The sequence below is a fragment of the Biomphalaria glabrata genome, chromosome 3, assembly GCF_947242115.1.
Source record: "Biomphalaria glabrata chromosome 3, xgBioGlab47.1, whole genome shotgun sequence".
Classification (NCBI taxonomy): domain Eukaryota; kingdom Metazoa; phylum Mollusca; class Gastropoda; family Planorbidae; genus Biomphalaria; species Biomphalaria glabrata.
In genome coordinates, this window is record NC_074713.1 from 9,607,639 (window position 1) to 9,622,326 (window position 14,688).

General features: G+C 38.3%; 1 protein-coding gene across 1 annotated transcript in view; it reads right to left on the bottom strand.

Moving 5' to 3' along the window:
* LOC106071369 (uncharacterized) overlaps positions 1-14,688 on the bottom strand; it is a 108,593-nt gene that overhangs the window by 59,241 nt on the left and 34,664 nt on the right. The window contains exon 2 of the mRNA XM_056024535.1: positions 1,353-1,498. The gene's annotated coding sequence lies outside the window, so the exon portion shown is untranslated. The remainder of the gene's footprint in view (positions 1-1,352; positions 1,499-14,688) is intronic.

Here is a 14,688-nt window from a genome sequence, read left to right on the forward strand (position 1 = left end):
AATTGTTGGCGCCCATCTCCTTTCACTCTCTCCGCCCCTGCTCCTCCCTTTCCCCATTTCCCTTTCCTTATCTTTTTTGGGACATTGTGAGAATAAAGCTTTGAGGGTGAGCGACCAAAGGGGAATAAGCTAACACGACTAGAACACCTCAGGGGAGGTAAGCAAAGTGGTTTATGAGAAAACATCACTTTCTTGAATGAGAGGGACGCAAAGGGCGTTTCCGGAACCGTCTATCATTCATTGATCAATCGGACATGCGCTGACAAAAAAAGATTCCAGGGGCACACAACTATTAACATTTTTATTTTTAGGTAGCTGTCGTGATTCAATGTAAGCAGATTACTTTCCCTTGAAATCGACTCTGTGAGTAGTTGATTGAATAACCCTGAGTTATAGCCGACACTAAGCCTGTACACTGCAATGAACTGCAAAGAATGCGGGAAGACCTAGTTTAATTTAAGTGGATTTTTTTTACATGTAAAATAGAACTTAGAGTGACAGATAATTCCAGAGATTGAGAATAAAGAAATTAAGAGAGACAGGAAATTCCAGAGATTGGGAATATAGAACTTAAGAGAGACAGGAAATTCCAGAGAACTTAGACTGACAGATAATTCCAGAGATTGAGAATATAGAACTTAAGAGAGACAGGAAATTCCAGAGATTGGGAATATAGAACTTAAGAGAGACAGGAAATTCCAGAGATTGGGAATATAGAACTTAAGAGGGACAGGAAATTCCAGAGATTGGGAATATAGAGTTTCAGATAAACAAAAATTACAGAGATTAAGAGATTTATAGACCGATGTATAGGCTTTAGAAAACTGTGGGAAAAAAAGGAGTATTTTCTTGACAATACTAAATCAACAAAGCTGCACATTTAAGATGTCACATTCTATTTACCTTTTTTTTTCTTTTTTATGTTACTTCTTGTTAAGCAAGAGAAGGCAACAGATATTGGCCCTGTTTCATTGTCGTGGGTAAGTTTATTTCAGGTCAGTTTTAGGCCTAAAGATCTGATTCTATACCTCCTAACTTCCAAATGACCTGGGGCTTCGTAACATCACACACAAACATTGAATATTTATCTATCTAATCATTATCTAATGGGATGTATATCTAAATCCATAGGAAAACATACATATTTGTGTACAATAGACATATATATTGTAAGATCACAAAAACATATAATAGATAGATAGATAGATAGATAGATAGATAGATAGATAGATAGATAATTAGATAGAAAGATAGATAGATAGATAAATAGATAGATAGATAGATAGATAGATAGATAGATAGATAGATAGATAGAGGACGCTTTTAAGATAACAAGACCAATAAATACTCACCCACTGAACAAAGTCACAAACGTTTCTCCTGATGTTAAAAACTCCACATAGAGAAACTGATCCTATCACTCACGACCTCAGCAACCTCGCTGCCATTATGTAACCTGTTTCTCAAAGTGCAGCAGACGATGAGGGTGTCATAACACCTGCCGAAATGAAACACAAAGTGAGTTTAAATTTGGTTGCTGTAGGGTTCAGAATTAAGAAATCAACTTTTTTTTTTTTAAAGAAAGTTATCTTATCATCTAAACTACATAAATCTTTTTTTTTTAAAGTTAAATTTAATTATTTTTCTCTAACTTTCGTTTATCGTTTGCTCAGTGCGAGTTAATCTCATCTCTTTGGTGGTAAACATTTTAAAGTGTGTGTCTGGGAGAAGGTTTCCTTGCTGCCCTTAGGCCTTCAGAAAACAAAGCTCAAGTCTAACCTCAATGCATTGATGCCGAATCAGCGACATCAACAGCAAAATCAAAAACATGTATAAACAGCATCAACAGCAACAACATCATCATCAACAACAACAGAAACAACAACAATAACAACGTCAACAACAACAAGAACAACAACAACAATAATAAAGTCAACAACAGTATCAACATCCACAACCACATCCTCAACAAAAACATCAACAACATCAAAAACAACATCATCAACAACAACATCATCAACAACAAAAACATCAACAACAACAACATCCTCATCAACTACAACATCAACAACCACCTCCTCAACAACATCATCATCAACAACATCATCAACAACATCATCATCAACAACATCATCATCAACAACAACATCAACAACAACATCCTCATCAACAACATCATCATCATCAACACCATCAACAACAACATCCTCATCAACAACAACAACAACAACCATACAATTCCAATTCCTACTATTTTCATAAGTGGTTGGAAAAAAAAACTGGGTGAAAACTGGAAGGTGTATTTTGACAATGTCTCTAACAATTTTTCTAGAAATGTGATATTTTATGTATATCTTTTTGGAAAAAAATACTACCTACTTCACTATACAGGGAAAACTCTGGTTTGACCGTTATCATTGTTCCAAATATAATTATCTTAAAATTGAATGTGGCTTACATTTTTTAAATTTTCATTTTCACCTCGGGTTCAGCGGGAATTCCCGTACTCGACTCAAATGTTTCACTAAAGAGTTAAGCACATGAACAGATGTACATATACATTTTGCAACCGTCTTGTATAGACCTGCCCTTGCACATTTATTAGCAGTTAGAACTTGATGGTGCAAAGCTCGCTGGAAAAGACTTCATGCAATAATGAAGCATTTCAAGAACAGATAGACCACCATAATTTTTTTAAAGTCTGATTGTCCAGCTGTTATTGCGCAGACGTTATACGCCATTCATAAATACTACTAGGTAAGATATAAGACCTTTTAGTGGCGGCAGAAAACTGCTTTGGACGTGCAAAATTGTTTTTCTAAGACTGGCGATAGTTATTTCTTTGTATAGGTTTTCTTTGATGGTTTTTGGTTTTTGAGATACCATCTCTAGACGATGTCATGAGATGTCATTCACACTAATTACACGATGGCTTAAAAAATGTCTTTAGAGCAATGCATGTATTCTTCTTCCTTAAACGAGACGCCCCTGGATAAAATACCGTTTAAAAAAGGGGCCATAAAGACGTTCTCTTCCCATCCCCTTGTTATCCCCCTTGTCACGTGGCTCGGCCTCAGCGGCTTAACGCAAACATTTCCAGAAAACGACCTTCACCCCGGCCCCACTCACCCGGAAATGCAAAGAAAAAAACAACATTTCGAGATCACATGACGTGAGTCACAAGGAAGGGAGACCACTCGATCTGCTCAATCTCATTTTGTGACAGTCATGTCCTCACTGCTGAGCTACGTGATCAGGACTAAAGACAGGACACAGTGCACTAATCAAGGTCCCAAAGAAGGCACTTTTCATTTCTGGCGTCCGTAGAATACATGGTAGATGGACTTAGTGGACTTTGGGTAGTGGACACACTGAGGCTTAGACTTCCAAAAGCACGTGGACTAACCACAGAGTACTTGGCTTTATTTTTTTTTTACTGCCGACCACTGACCACTTATGTGTGAACGAATTAGATCAAGAATTTCTAGACTCGACTTGAAGATAGTTTTATGAGCGACGATTGGTTATAATGTCCTTATAACAATCTGATATGCATCTCAGTAGAATGTATGTGTAATAGGCCTAATATTTTAGAATAATTTGGTACTATTTTATTAAGTAATTACTTTCAATCATTACATCTATCTATCTATCTATCTATCTATCTATCTATCTATCTATCTATCTATCTATCTATCTATCTATCTATCTATCTATGTATTCTGTCTGTCTATCTGTCTATCTGTCTGTCTCTCTGCTCTCTCTCTCTACATTACTGATACATATGTCAACTTGTCTCACACATTTTTTTCTCTCTCCTACACACACACACACACAGACACACAGACAAATAGAGAGAGAGAGAGAGAGAGAGAGAAGTTGCTCTAATAATCTAAACGTACCGATAAACTCTCCAAGTTCCACCATACCCCAGGGTCGGCTACTCCATTAGACCTGACCGTCGCTTGATCCCCAACCTGCTAATAGCATCGCCAGCGAACTCTCTGGCCACCCATCCATCTCTGGACCGCGTGACATGGTCTGTTTCAACTTTAGGCCCATGTTGACACGTGGACCACCGTAAAACATTGACAGAACTAAAAGTACATTAAGTGCTTTAAAGTCCGGTCAATAAATTGACCTCTCGTCTGGCGCTTGGTGCCGGAACATCCCCCCCTCCCAACCTTTTCCTTATTTTTGTTCTCTCTGTCCTCTATTCAATTCAATTCTCAGCGACGAGTCACAATTAGCGACGTCAGTGGAGAGCTGTCACTTAGTGAATAGTGAGACGTGGACTTTACATCACACAGTCTTTTTACTTCCGGGTCTTGCATAGTGCCTGGAAGGGCGTGTCAGAATCAAAGTGACCTTGTCTTAACACGATGATGTTCTCATCGTGGTAAATGTTCTCTTCTGATATGTCTATCAATAAATCTGATATGACTATCAATAAATCTGATATGACTATCAATAAATCTGATATGACTATCAATAAATCTGATATGTCTATCAATAAATCTGATATGTCTATCAATAAATCTGATATGTCTATCAATAAATCTAATATGTCTATCAATAAATCTGATATGTCTATCAATAAATCTGATATGACTATCAATAAATTTGATATGACTTTCAATAAATCTGATATGTCTATCAATAAATCTGATATGTCTATCAATAAATCTGATATGACTATCAATAAATCTACTCAAAGTGTGAAAAAAATCAGAGTTTCCTAAAGCTAAATAAAGAAAATTCTGCAGTTTTCATCCAGGACCGTAGACATGGATATATCTAGACTGGCGAAAGAGACAATTTTTACAAAGCTTATATTAACTGTCTGTCTGGTAAAAAGTGTGTACACTTTATTTCTCCCACACCCAAGTGTGAAACTTCGCACATTTTCTTCGACGTAGACAAGACATGAATCAATTTTTAAAAAGTAGCTAAATAGACAGTTAATTACTGGTAATTCATTATTTTGTTTAATAGCAACAAGGGAAACTAATACTTCAGTATTCACATATATGGCTAAATTTGTTAGATTTAGTCCCCTTAAATAATTGTTAACGCTATTTATCCCTCGCGCTTTCTCCAATCAAGTTGATACTTTAAACAATCTTTTATTGTACCTAACAAAACATGATCAAAATACTCAATTACTCAATTAATTATTGGTGATTAATTATTTTGTTTGATATCGAATAAGGGAAATAGCTTGTACATTTTACCGGACACACAGAAATCCAGCTCTTGATAGTTTTTCGGTCATGTAGGTAAAGCTTCAATAAGATCTGAAACCCTCCCCCCCCCCCAAAACAAAAAAAAAAAACGAAAAAAAAACAACAAAAAAAAAACAACCTTCTAGCCAGAAGTGACGCAAATTCCGGTCAACAATTCTCTCTCTCTCACTCTCTTTCTCTCTCAGTTTGTGTTCAGGATATTAGAATATTTGGAATACAGGGATGGCGTTGTATTGTTTACGCTATCTTCCTGTATACTCTATCAACAGAAAGTAAAGCTCAGCTCTGTAGATTGAACAAAAGATCTAATGTTGAACAGATCAACAAAAAAAACATAACTGCATAGACCATGACTCCTACGTCAAGCGACGCTTGGGCGAAACTATTTGCTCCCCCCCACAGCTCTCCCCTTCAACTCAACATGAAAAGGGAGTGAGATGCATCCCCTCACAACACAAATTCACACTCAACGCACGAGCGCACAGCCCTACCCCCGCCCCCCCCCCCATTTATTTCATGTGTTTTATGGATGAGTGACAAAGAAATTAAAAACGAGGGAGGACATAGCGCATGGGGCTCTAGCACATTGGATCATGCAAACAATAGAGAGGGGAAATTGTTCGGATGATCGATTTGTCTCTTAATCACTTTTGTGTGTGTGTGTATATCCCTGATCAAGGAAAGACAGACATGATGACATGACGACAACAAAAGAACATCAACGGACATGGACGTTGGTACAAGAAAAAAAAATCCACGAAGTCAACACGTGGAGAGGCAAAGAAAATTTAACAATGGCGAATGTCACTGACCTTAATAAAAACAAGTCACAGTGAATGTGTGTGTGTCCCATTTCGTGTGCGATACAAAGACTTCATTTCGAAATGGATGTCAAGAAGACAAATGTCCTAAATTGGAGAGCAGTTAATTATCACAACAAGAGTAGCATTAGAAATATTTATTTTCACCTGGAGACATGGTTTAGTTCAAAGGTATGTCACCATCTATCTATCTATCTATCTATCTATCTATCTATCTATCTATCTATCTATCTATCTATCTATCTATCTATCTATCTATCTATCTATCTATCTATCTATCTATCTCTCTCTCTCTATATATATATATATATATATATTTGTTGTGCTATAACTTATATGTGCGTGCATGTACTATGCATATAATCTCACTTGTAGCTGTCTACGTGGACATAGATGGTGACCAGGAAAGCTATGGACAGTGAACAACATGGACCTCAGCTCTTTGAGAAATGCCATACGAAAAATTGCTAACATAGATGTAATAAAACGGGACCTCAAATCAGTGAACATCAATACTGACCATTGGGTAGACATTGCTCTAGACCGTACCCGATGGAGAGAGACAGTGACCATAAAGCTATGGACAGCGAAAGAACATGGGCCTCAGCACTGGAAGAAAAACGTACAATTCAAAAAAATGGTCAGCTCCTCTACCACTGAAGCGAAAGCCACCTTAACCTGCGATATGTGGACGGGAGTGTCTCTCCAAAAATAGGGCTCCACAGTCACATGAAAAAGTGTTCTTCAAGATGAACCATAGTCGTTACGTCTGAAGGGGGCCAACACTAACAGTGTACATAATAACATGTGTAGCTCTTTTTTTTTTAACGTCAATTAAAAGATAATGTTTAAATTGGTCTTGACAGCAACAGCTGGTAATCGAACACCACACACAGTAGACTTGTATCATGCCGTTGTGTCTCCCTTGTCCAACACCAGAGTCAATCATGACAAGCACTCAGTTCTGTTACACCTTAGAACCAGTGGAACGCTCACTTTGGCACAACTTGGCGGATTAGAATGGATCTAAACTATGTCGGCCTGTTAGGTTGGAGAGTAACGGGTAATGTAATCCCATGCCGAGTGAGAGAGCTCACGGACACGTACGTGTAGGTGTGTGCGCATGCGCGTGTGTGATCAATGATTTCCCAAGATGAGAACAGAATTCACTCAAGTACAATCAAACTTGACCAACTAAATTCCACCACAGACAGAACCGTCATGTTTTTTTTTCTTTTCCCTGCTTCATCGTATTGACAACTTTCAAGTTTTGTCATGTGACACAGTTCTATTTTTAGAATGTATCACGTGACAAGAGGATAATTCCAAAAACGACATCTTCAAACATGAAATGCATTAGGAAAAAAGAAAAAAGGCGGGAAAGAAACCTAAACTCAATAAAATGTAGTTCGTTCCTACGTAGAGGTTCTCAAACGTGCATGAACCAATCACAACAATGCAGTCAGGCTTAATGTTTTTCATTGTAACATCCGAACAGGTTTGTTGAACATCCAAACAGGTTTGTTAAACATCCAAACAGGTTTGTTAAACATCCAAACAGGTTTGTTGAATATCCAAAAAAGTAAAACAACAAATAATTTCTTAGGTCGTCATTTTTTTATATATGGCGTCAGCTGTTTGGCGAGTACCTAAGTAAAGTGGAGGGTATGGCATTCGGACTTCTCTCTCCGGACAGAGTATCCCCATCTTTTGATGCAGGGTAACTTGTTTACACATATTAAAAACAATATTTTAAATCTTCTGATATTGAGTCTATATTCACAACTGTAATAGCAGTAGTAAAACTAACAGCAACACAATACTGAATGACGATGTTTGTAAACAAGTTTTTTTGTAAAATGTTTCACATGTTTCTGATGTTCCTTTAGATTTAAAGATAATCTACTTCCTGGTCCAATTTCCCTTGGGACGGCGAGGCAAGGGAGCGGTCAGTGTATGAACCCGAGACCATCGAGGCGACCAAACGACAGTCCAGCGAGCAAACCGCACGACCAGGCAGCCATCCATATTAATATCGCCACCACATTTCTATATATCGCTTTCTCTTCTTTTTTCTGTTTTTTTTAAAATACATTTCATGGCTTGAAATCAAAGTGTAAACAAAGAGTAGATAGTGATTCACTTTTAGTGTGAAAAGTCCTGAATAAGCAATGTCCTCTCATCATGCCATAGCAGTTCCTACTGCATCAAGCAATGTCCTCTCATCATGCCATAGCAGGTCCTACTGCATCAAGCAATGTCCTTTCATCATGCCATAGCAGGTCCTACTGCATCAAGCAATGTCCTTTCATCATGCCATAGCAGCTCCTACTGCATCAAGCAATGTCCTCTCATCATGCCATAGCAGGTCCTACTGTTTCAATGTAATTAGAAGAGACGTACGAAACTCTGTGACCACTCTATAAAGTGTGAGGACCGCTGGTGTTTTCTTTTCGCGTCTTATCACTCTACGAAACACAAGAAGACCACTCCACCTCCTCCCCCTCCGCCATCTCTCTCATTCACTCACATCAACATCATCATCATACATTCTCATGTAAGGTCCCTGACTATCGATCTATCAAAACGAGTCAAACCTGTTGTAATCAGATTAGAGGACATGTCCTAGTTGACAGCTTCCGTCCCTGGGTGTCTGTCTCCAGCTCTCAGGGCGCTCTCGTTTTAGCTTTTTGTTTTCCTTTTTTTTTTTTTTTTTTGGCGTCCTGGAGTTTATGCAGGGTTAGGGTTAGCAAACGCGGGAGTTGACAAGGGATGTAGCTCAAACACAAATAAAACTTTAATATTGAAATGACTTTTTAAAATGTTTTTTTTTCTTTACTTAGGAAAGTATTCGATTTGAACTAATGAATTCGTCCAAATGACTCAGGGTGTAGTGATTGAATGGTACGCCTGGCTGCCGAACAGATGGGAACTGGACACACCTAACCAGTGACACCATTGTATAAAGCCTACACTGGTCATCACACTTAACAACTGTGGTCTTTAACGTTCACCCCCAAGTTATATACCTTAATTACCTCAATATCCATTAAACTAGGTATAACAAATAGCATTCGTTGGTTTATATGATACGGTACCTTCATAAGATAGATGGGATGACCCAGTGTCCAAAGTCTGCCGGAAATGTTTAGTTTCGTTAAGGAAGTAACGAAAGTCATGTTTATGAAATAAAACTTTTTAATTCTCCCAAAAAAATTATGAAAAGATTGAACACAAAATATTCACCCACAATATAACTTAATTTCAATAATAGATTCACAAATGTATTTTACGCGAAGCTTGAAAATTGTTATCTGCAAAAACAAAGAATGATATAAGCATGTCTCCCGTTTTATTTATTTATTTTAAAAAGAAAACATTTCGACCAGGAAATAAAGTAAAATCTTTTCATTTCCAATTAACTCCCTTTCATTCTCCAATATTAAAAAAGAAAATGTTTTCTTAAACCAATGTGTAAGTAAACTTCCTGTTTACACTTCTCAGTGACACCTTGACGCGTATATCACGTGACTCTGAAGTTACATTTCTGAGATATTCCGATAACCTGAATACTAATACCTGAGTTAGTCCGATACAAAGTTCTCTAAAACATCGGCATTGATCTAACAACTAGCCATTTATCCCTCCCCCCCCCCCGATCCCCACCAACCCAGACGAAGCTTATCTCAATGTACAAAAAGGTCTGGAGCTAATCAATATCTCAATCAAGGGCAACAAACTCTCAATGAAACAGAACTCCACGACGAGATTCTGGACATTTGGAGACACTGAGGACGCCCGCTGAAGGACGAAGGAGTAAAGCCAAGATCGAATCCAAGAAATTGGGAAAGATAATAGTTGAGGGGAGAAAGAAGGTGGTTAAAGTACGGACAGTTCTATCTCCAGAGATTCGACACAGAAATGGACATGACTACAATAAAATTGTTATTGTTTAAAACACGACGCTTGTATTTGAATCCCATGAATGTAGTCTGCAGTTCACTTGCACTGGCGATACTCATATGGGGGTTGGGGTGAGATTTGAATTTCTAAAATTCAGTTCAAATCGTCGTTTAAATTTTTTTTCTTTTAATTTTCTTTTAAATTATGATATTGTCGATGCCTATTTTACCAATGCCTCTTTTGTTTCTTCCAGATTACAACCTAGGCCTGTGTTTATGCATGACTCGGACCAATACAAACTCCATAATCCTACACAGTTAGCATCTCGGATAATCTCGTAATTAATTAAGTGTGATCTAAAAATAGTACTTGTTTACAGGGTCGGATCTACGGCGTGCAGGCATCAACCTCCAAAGAAAAAAAAAAGGAAGATCTGAGGCTCAAGAAACTAAAATAATTAAAAATGTTTTTAAATACATACTGAATATTAAAAATAGAAATACAAGTTCTTAAAGTTTAATGTGTCTTTGTTCTAGCATTAAGACTTCGAAAGACTGTTTGGGCCTACTATTTCTTAGATTCGGCACTTTGTTCATATTATAACACATATATACAAACTAAGCGACGTTGACCTAATGTAATGGGTATGATTCTGTTATACAAGGGGAGAGAAGTCCGGCTAGACAGGGAAAGTCTTGTGTCCTGTCTCTTAAGGCCCTCTTCTTCCCCTTTGTTTCAGTGCTGGTGTGTGGGGACGCCAACGGTGTGCTGGGGGGGGGGGGATGTCGCGGGGGAGGGGACAGTAATCAGGTTACATTGCAGAGACTGTGTTTTAATGAATTATCCAGTCTTCTAGCTGCCCGCTGGCCAGTAGCGAAGGTCTGGTCAATGTCTACGAGAGTGAGACCTGAGAAAGTATGGGTTGATAGTGGGTAGTGGCGAGCTATTGACCATTACTCTCGTCATATTTAATTCATAAAAACTTCTGTGTGTATATTCTTTGGATATAGACTAGAAGCTATACAGAGATATGCCATTTTTTAAAGATTTTTTTATATTGAAAACGTGTTTCTGTTGATTACATGTTTGACAATTTGAGGACGTCCTTTCAGTACTGCAGATTATTACATCCTGGACGTTCCCTAGTTCCTGCAGGACGTCTTGAATAAAAAAAAAGTATTTCTAATGTTTTTCTTTGTTCACTGTCACTTTCTCTTGTTATACCGAGCGTATCAATTCGTTTGGGTCAGTCATGTCATTACACTTGTCATAGATCTACACTAACAATATTAAATGTGTGCGATAAGAAATAGTTTTACCAATTTGTTTTTTGTTTAGCACAACTTCATGCTTTTTCTCATTACACTATGATCCTATCACTTGTCTGGACCAGTTGGAAAGGTGTGAGGGGGGGGGGGTGAGGGGGGTATCTGGGTGATAGCTTTTTAAATGCATTTGGCAATAATAAAAGGTGAGCGACCTGAATTTTAAAGATTGCTAAGGCGTCCTCAGCCTCCTCAAGCCAACACACCTGCCACTGTGCCTGGGAAATGCTTATAGAAATAGAAGGTTTTATAGTTATGTAGTTATTAGTTTCTAGAAGACGGAAAGAAAACTTAAATAGACAGCCGGCTGACAAAGGCTTTGTCTGCATGAAATGTGGAAAAATATGCAGGTCGCAACTGGGTTTTCAAAGTCACATAAAACACTGTGCTAATCTTCGGAATCGAATAAATTGCCATAATTATTATACTTGTTAGTTTCACATTTTTCTCTCTATACAAAGTATAAAGGGGACTAATTCAACGTTTACCACCTTATTAGACAAGTACAATTTCTTTCCATTGTTCATGATACCAAACAAAATAAATAATTACCAATAGCTAATTAACTAATTAGTTAATATTTTTTATTGACTCGCGTGTTGTCAGGTAAAAGAAATAATTGCCCGTACTTTCAGACTGAACCAAGATTGGGTGTGGGAGTAATAACGTGTGCAAACATTTGACCAGACGGAAAGACACAGAAAGTTTTGTAACAAGAACAAAAAGAAACATAGAAAGAAAGATAGAGAGAGTTGGATATAGAGAGAGACAAAGAGGGAACAAAGAGAAAGAGAAAAAGAAGAAAAAATCGAAAGAATGTGAGAAGAAGAGGCAGAGGGAAAAAAAAAGAATGAGAAAATGTGAGAGAAGAGAAAAAAAACGAGAGAGGGAGAGAGAGAGAGAGTAGATGAGAGGCTATGACTAAAAAATCCATCGTAAGTTGATCACAGCTTTACTCCCCATGTTATGACTGAGATTATGACCCTTCAGTAAAAACTGCCCACCAGCTGACCAACAGAAAAGAAGTATTGATATTTCGAACGGTCAGCTATCATGACAGTAATAATATCAATAATTAACCACACCAATGGTCAACGGGCTCCTTTTGTGACCATCACGAAATGAGTGACAACTCGAATGACCGTACGAAACACATCCATAAGGGAGGGAAGAGGAATGAAGAACATAAAATAGAGGGGGAGGGAAGAGAAGAAAGAACTGGCCGCAATATTTCTGGCAACTTGAAGGCTCTGGCTATCGATTGTCCGAGAACGTACAATTTATAGCAAGTCACTAAAGTTGGCGCTGCCCTTGATAGAGGCTTTTGTTTACCGAGTGGTCAAAATTGGGGCGAACATTTTTTTTTTGCTGTCCTCAACCCACCTAACTCTCACACAAACACACACACACACAGAAGAGAGAGAGAGAGAGAGGAAACCTGTTTTATTTGCCTTTGTTTGTGTGTGTCTAAAAAAGGCTGAGGGACTCTAGTTCGAATTCCGATGAAGGTTAGAACTTAGAAGTATTTAATTTTGAATTGAAGATCTTTTGTATTCACCATTCGTCCCCGTCTGTGGACTTATTATTCATATTGTTTTATATGGTGTCATTATGGGAAGTATTCTGTATGCTTAGTTATTCACTATTACCATACACACGGGGCGTGGTGGCTGAGCATTTAAGCACCTGGCTTCCGCACTTGGAGTCTTGAGTTCGAAGACTGGGATTTTGAATTTTTGGGATTTATATATCACCCCTGAGTCCAGCAAAATCTCACGGGTGCTTGACTTTAGTTGGGAAAAGTAAAGGTTTTTGGTCATTGTGCTGGCCATTAACTGTTGGCCAAAGAAACAGATGACCTTAACAACATCAGCCCTGAAGATCGCAAGGTCTGAAAGGAGGAACTTGACCAATACGAAAATAGTCAATTTTGTAAAGAGGATTTGCTTTGATTTAATTCCACTTCACGCATTCCCGGCATAAGCTTGTTGTTGTATTGGGTTACTAAATTTACCTTTTTTGAACATAGTTTATTGATGAGTAGAATTTACTTTTGTAAAATAAGTATTTTACGCTGTACTGACATTGATCGACAAATATGAAATAGAAATGAATAATACTCTGCTCTTTTGATTGGAGCTTAAAATTGGCAAAACTAAACCAAATTTGCATTTCACCCCAGACAAAGAAGTAAATTTAATTGTTTTTTATGTTATCGATTATGTTGTACTTTTCTCCTCTCTCTGTACTTGGCAACACTTCCGGGCGATTACTTTCTTATTACCTTGTTTAAGTCGCACTGGATCGTGTAGCCAGACACAAATTAGCATACTAACTGTTTGTGGACCAGATTTGAGACAGGGAGAGTTTTTTTTTTTTTTTTTGTAGAGTATTTTTAGACTTTAAGTTAAGTTTGTATCTGATTGAAATATAGAAATGTAGATTAGTTTTGAGATATAAATCTGACAGACAGACGAACAGACAGGCATCACTAATCGAACAGCGGTTTTTCCCAACGAGGGCAGCTAAAAAAAAGATCATAAGGAAAGTTTAGACACGAAACATGGAGGCTACTTTACGGGTCAGTGGTATTCAAATGTTGCTACACACAATCTCCCATCTAAATGAGATCATTCGTAACAGAGGGGCTAAACACTGACCTGCAACGACGAAACCTGTGGGCAGTTTTGACCAATAGCTCGCTGCCACGTCGACAGACAAAGGAAACAGAGGCTGTCTACAAATGGAGCCGCCGAAAATGTGTTTACACACCAATCACAGCTAATTATATTGGTGGGATCGAAATGAGATTTGTGGAGTCCCTAATCTTTACCAGCACAGTTTACTTTGATTCTAAGTCAAGCAGCGTTTTATAAAAATAAGATACAGTAAGGACAGTGGTGTCCAACATCTTTCAGACTGAGGGTCATCTACACTTCCAACACGCATTACGGGCCGCATCCAACAAACAAATCGTCGATGCGCCTAATTGACCCGACCTTCTGAGGCTTCTTTATACACTGTCGGCAGGAATGGAGGGGCAAGATAGGTTCGCTTGACGTGCCGGATAGGGCCCGCATGATGGGCTACAAAGGGCCCGCTAGAAGGGCCACATAGTGCCCTCTGGTCTTAGTTATGGACATCCTTGCCTTATGACATTCTATTTCATGATATTAATTTGACCAAGACTCAACGCTGCAGTGACACCATCCACACATGGGACATTCCAAGAAGTGTCCAATGCTAAGGGTCAAGTGATACCAGCAGCGCAAGTCTAATCTTTGTCTTGTCCATCTTGACCATATCTGTCACCACCTCATCCCCCCCTCAACCACCACCATGCCCCATGCACGTGTCCACTAGTGGTCAAGGGAGTTTCTGTTAATTGTAGCG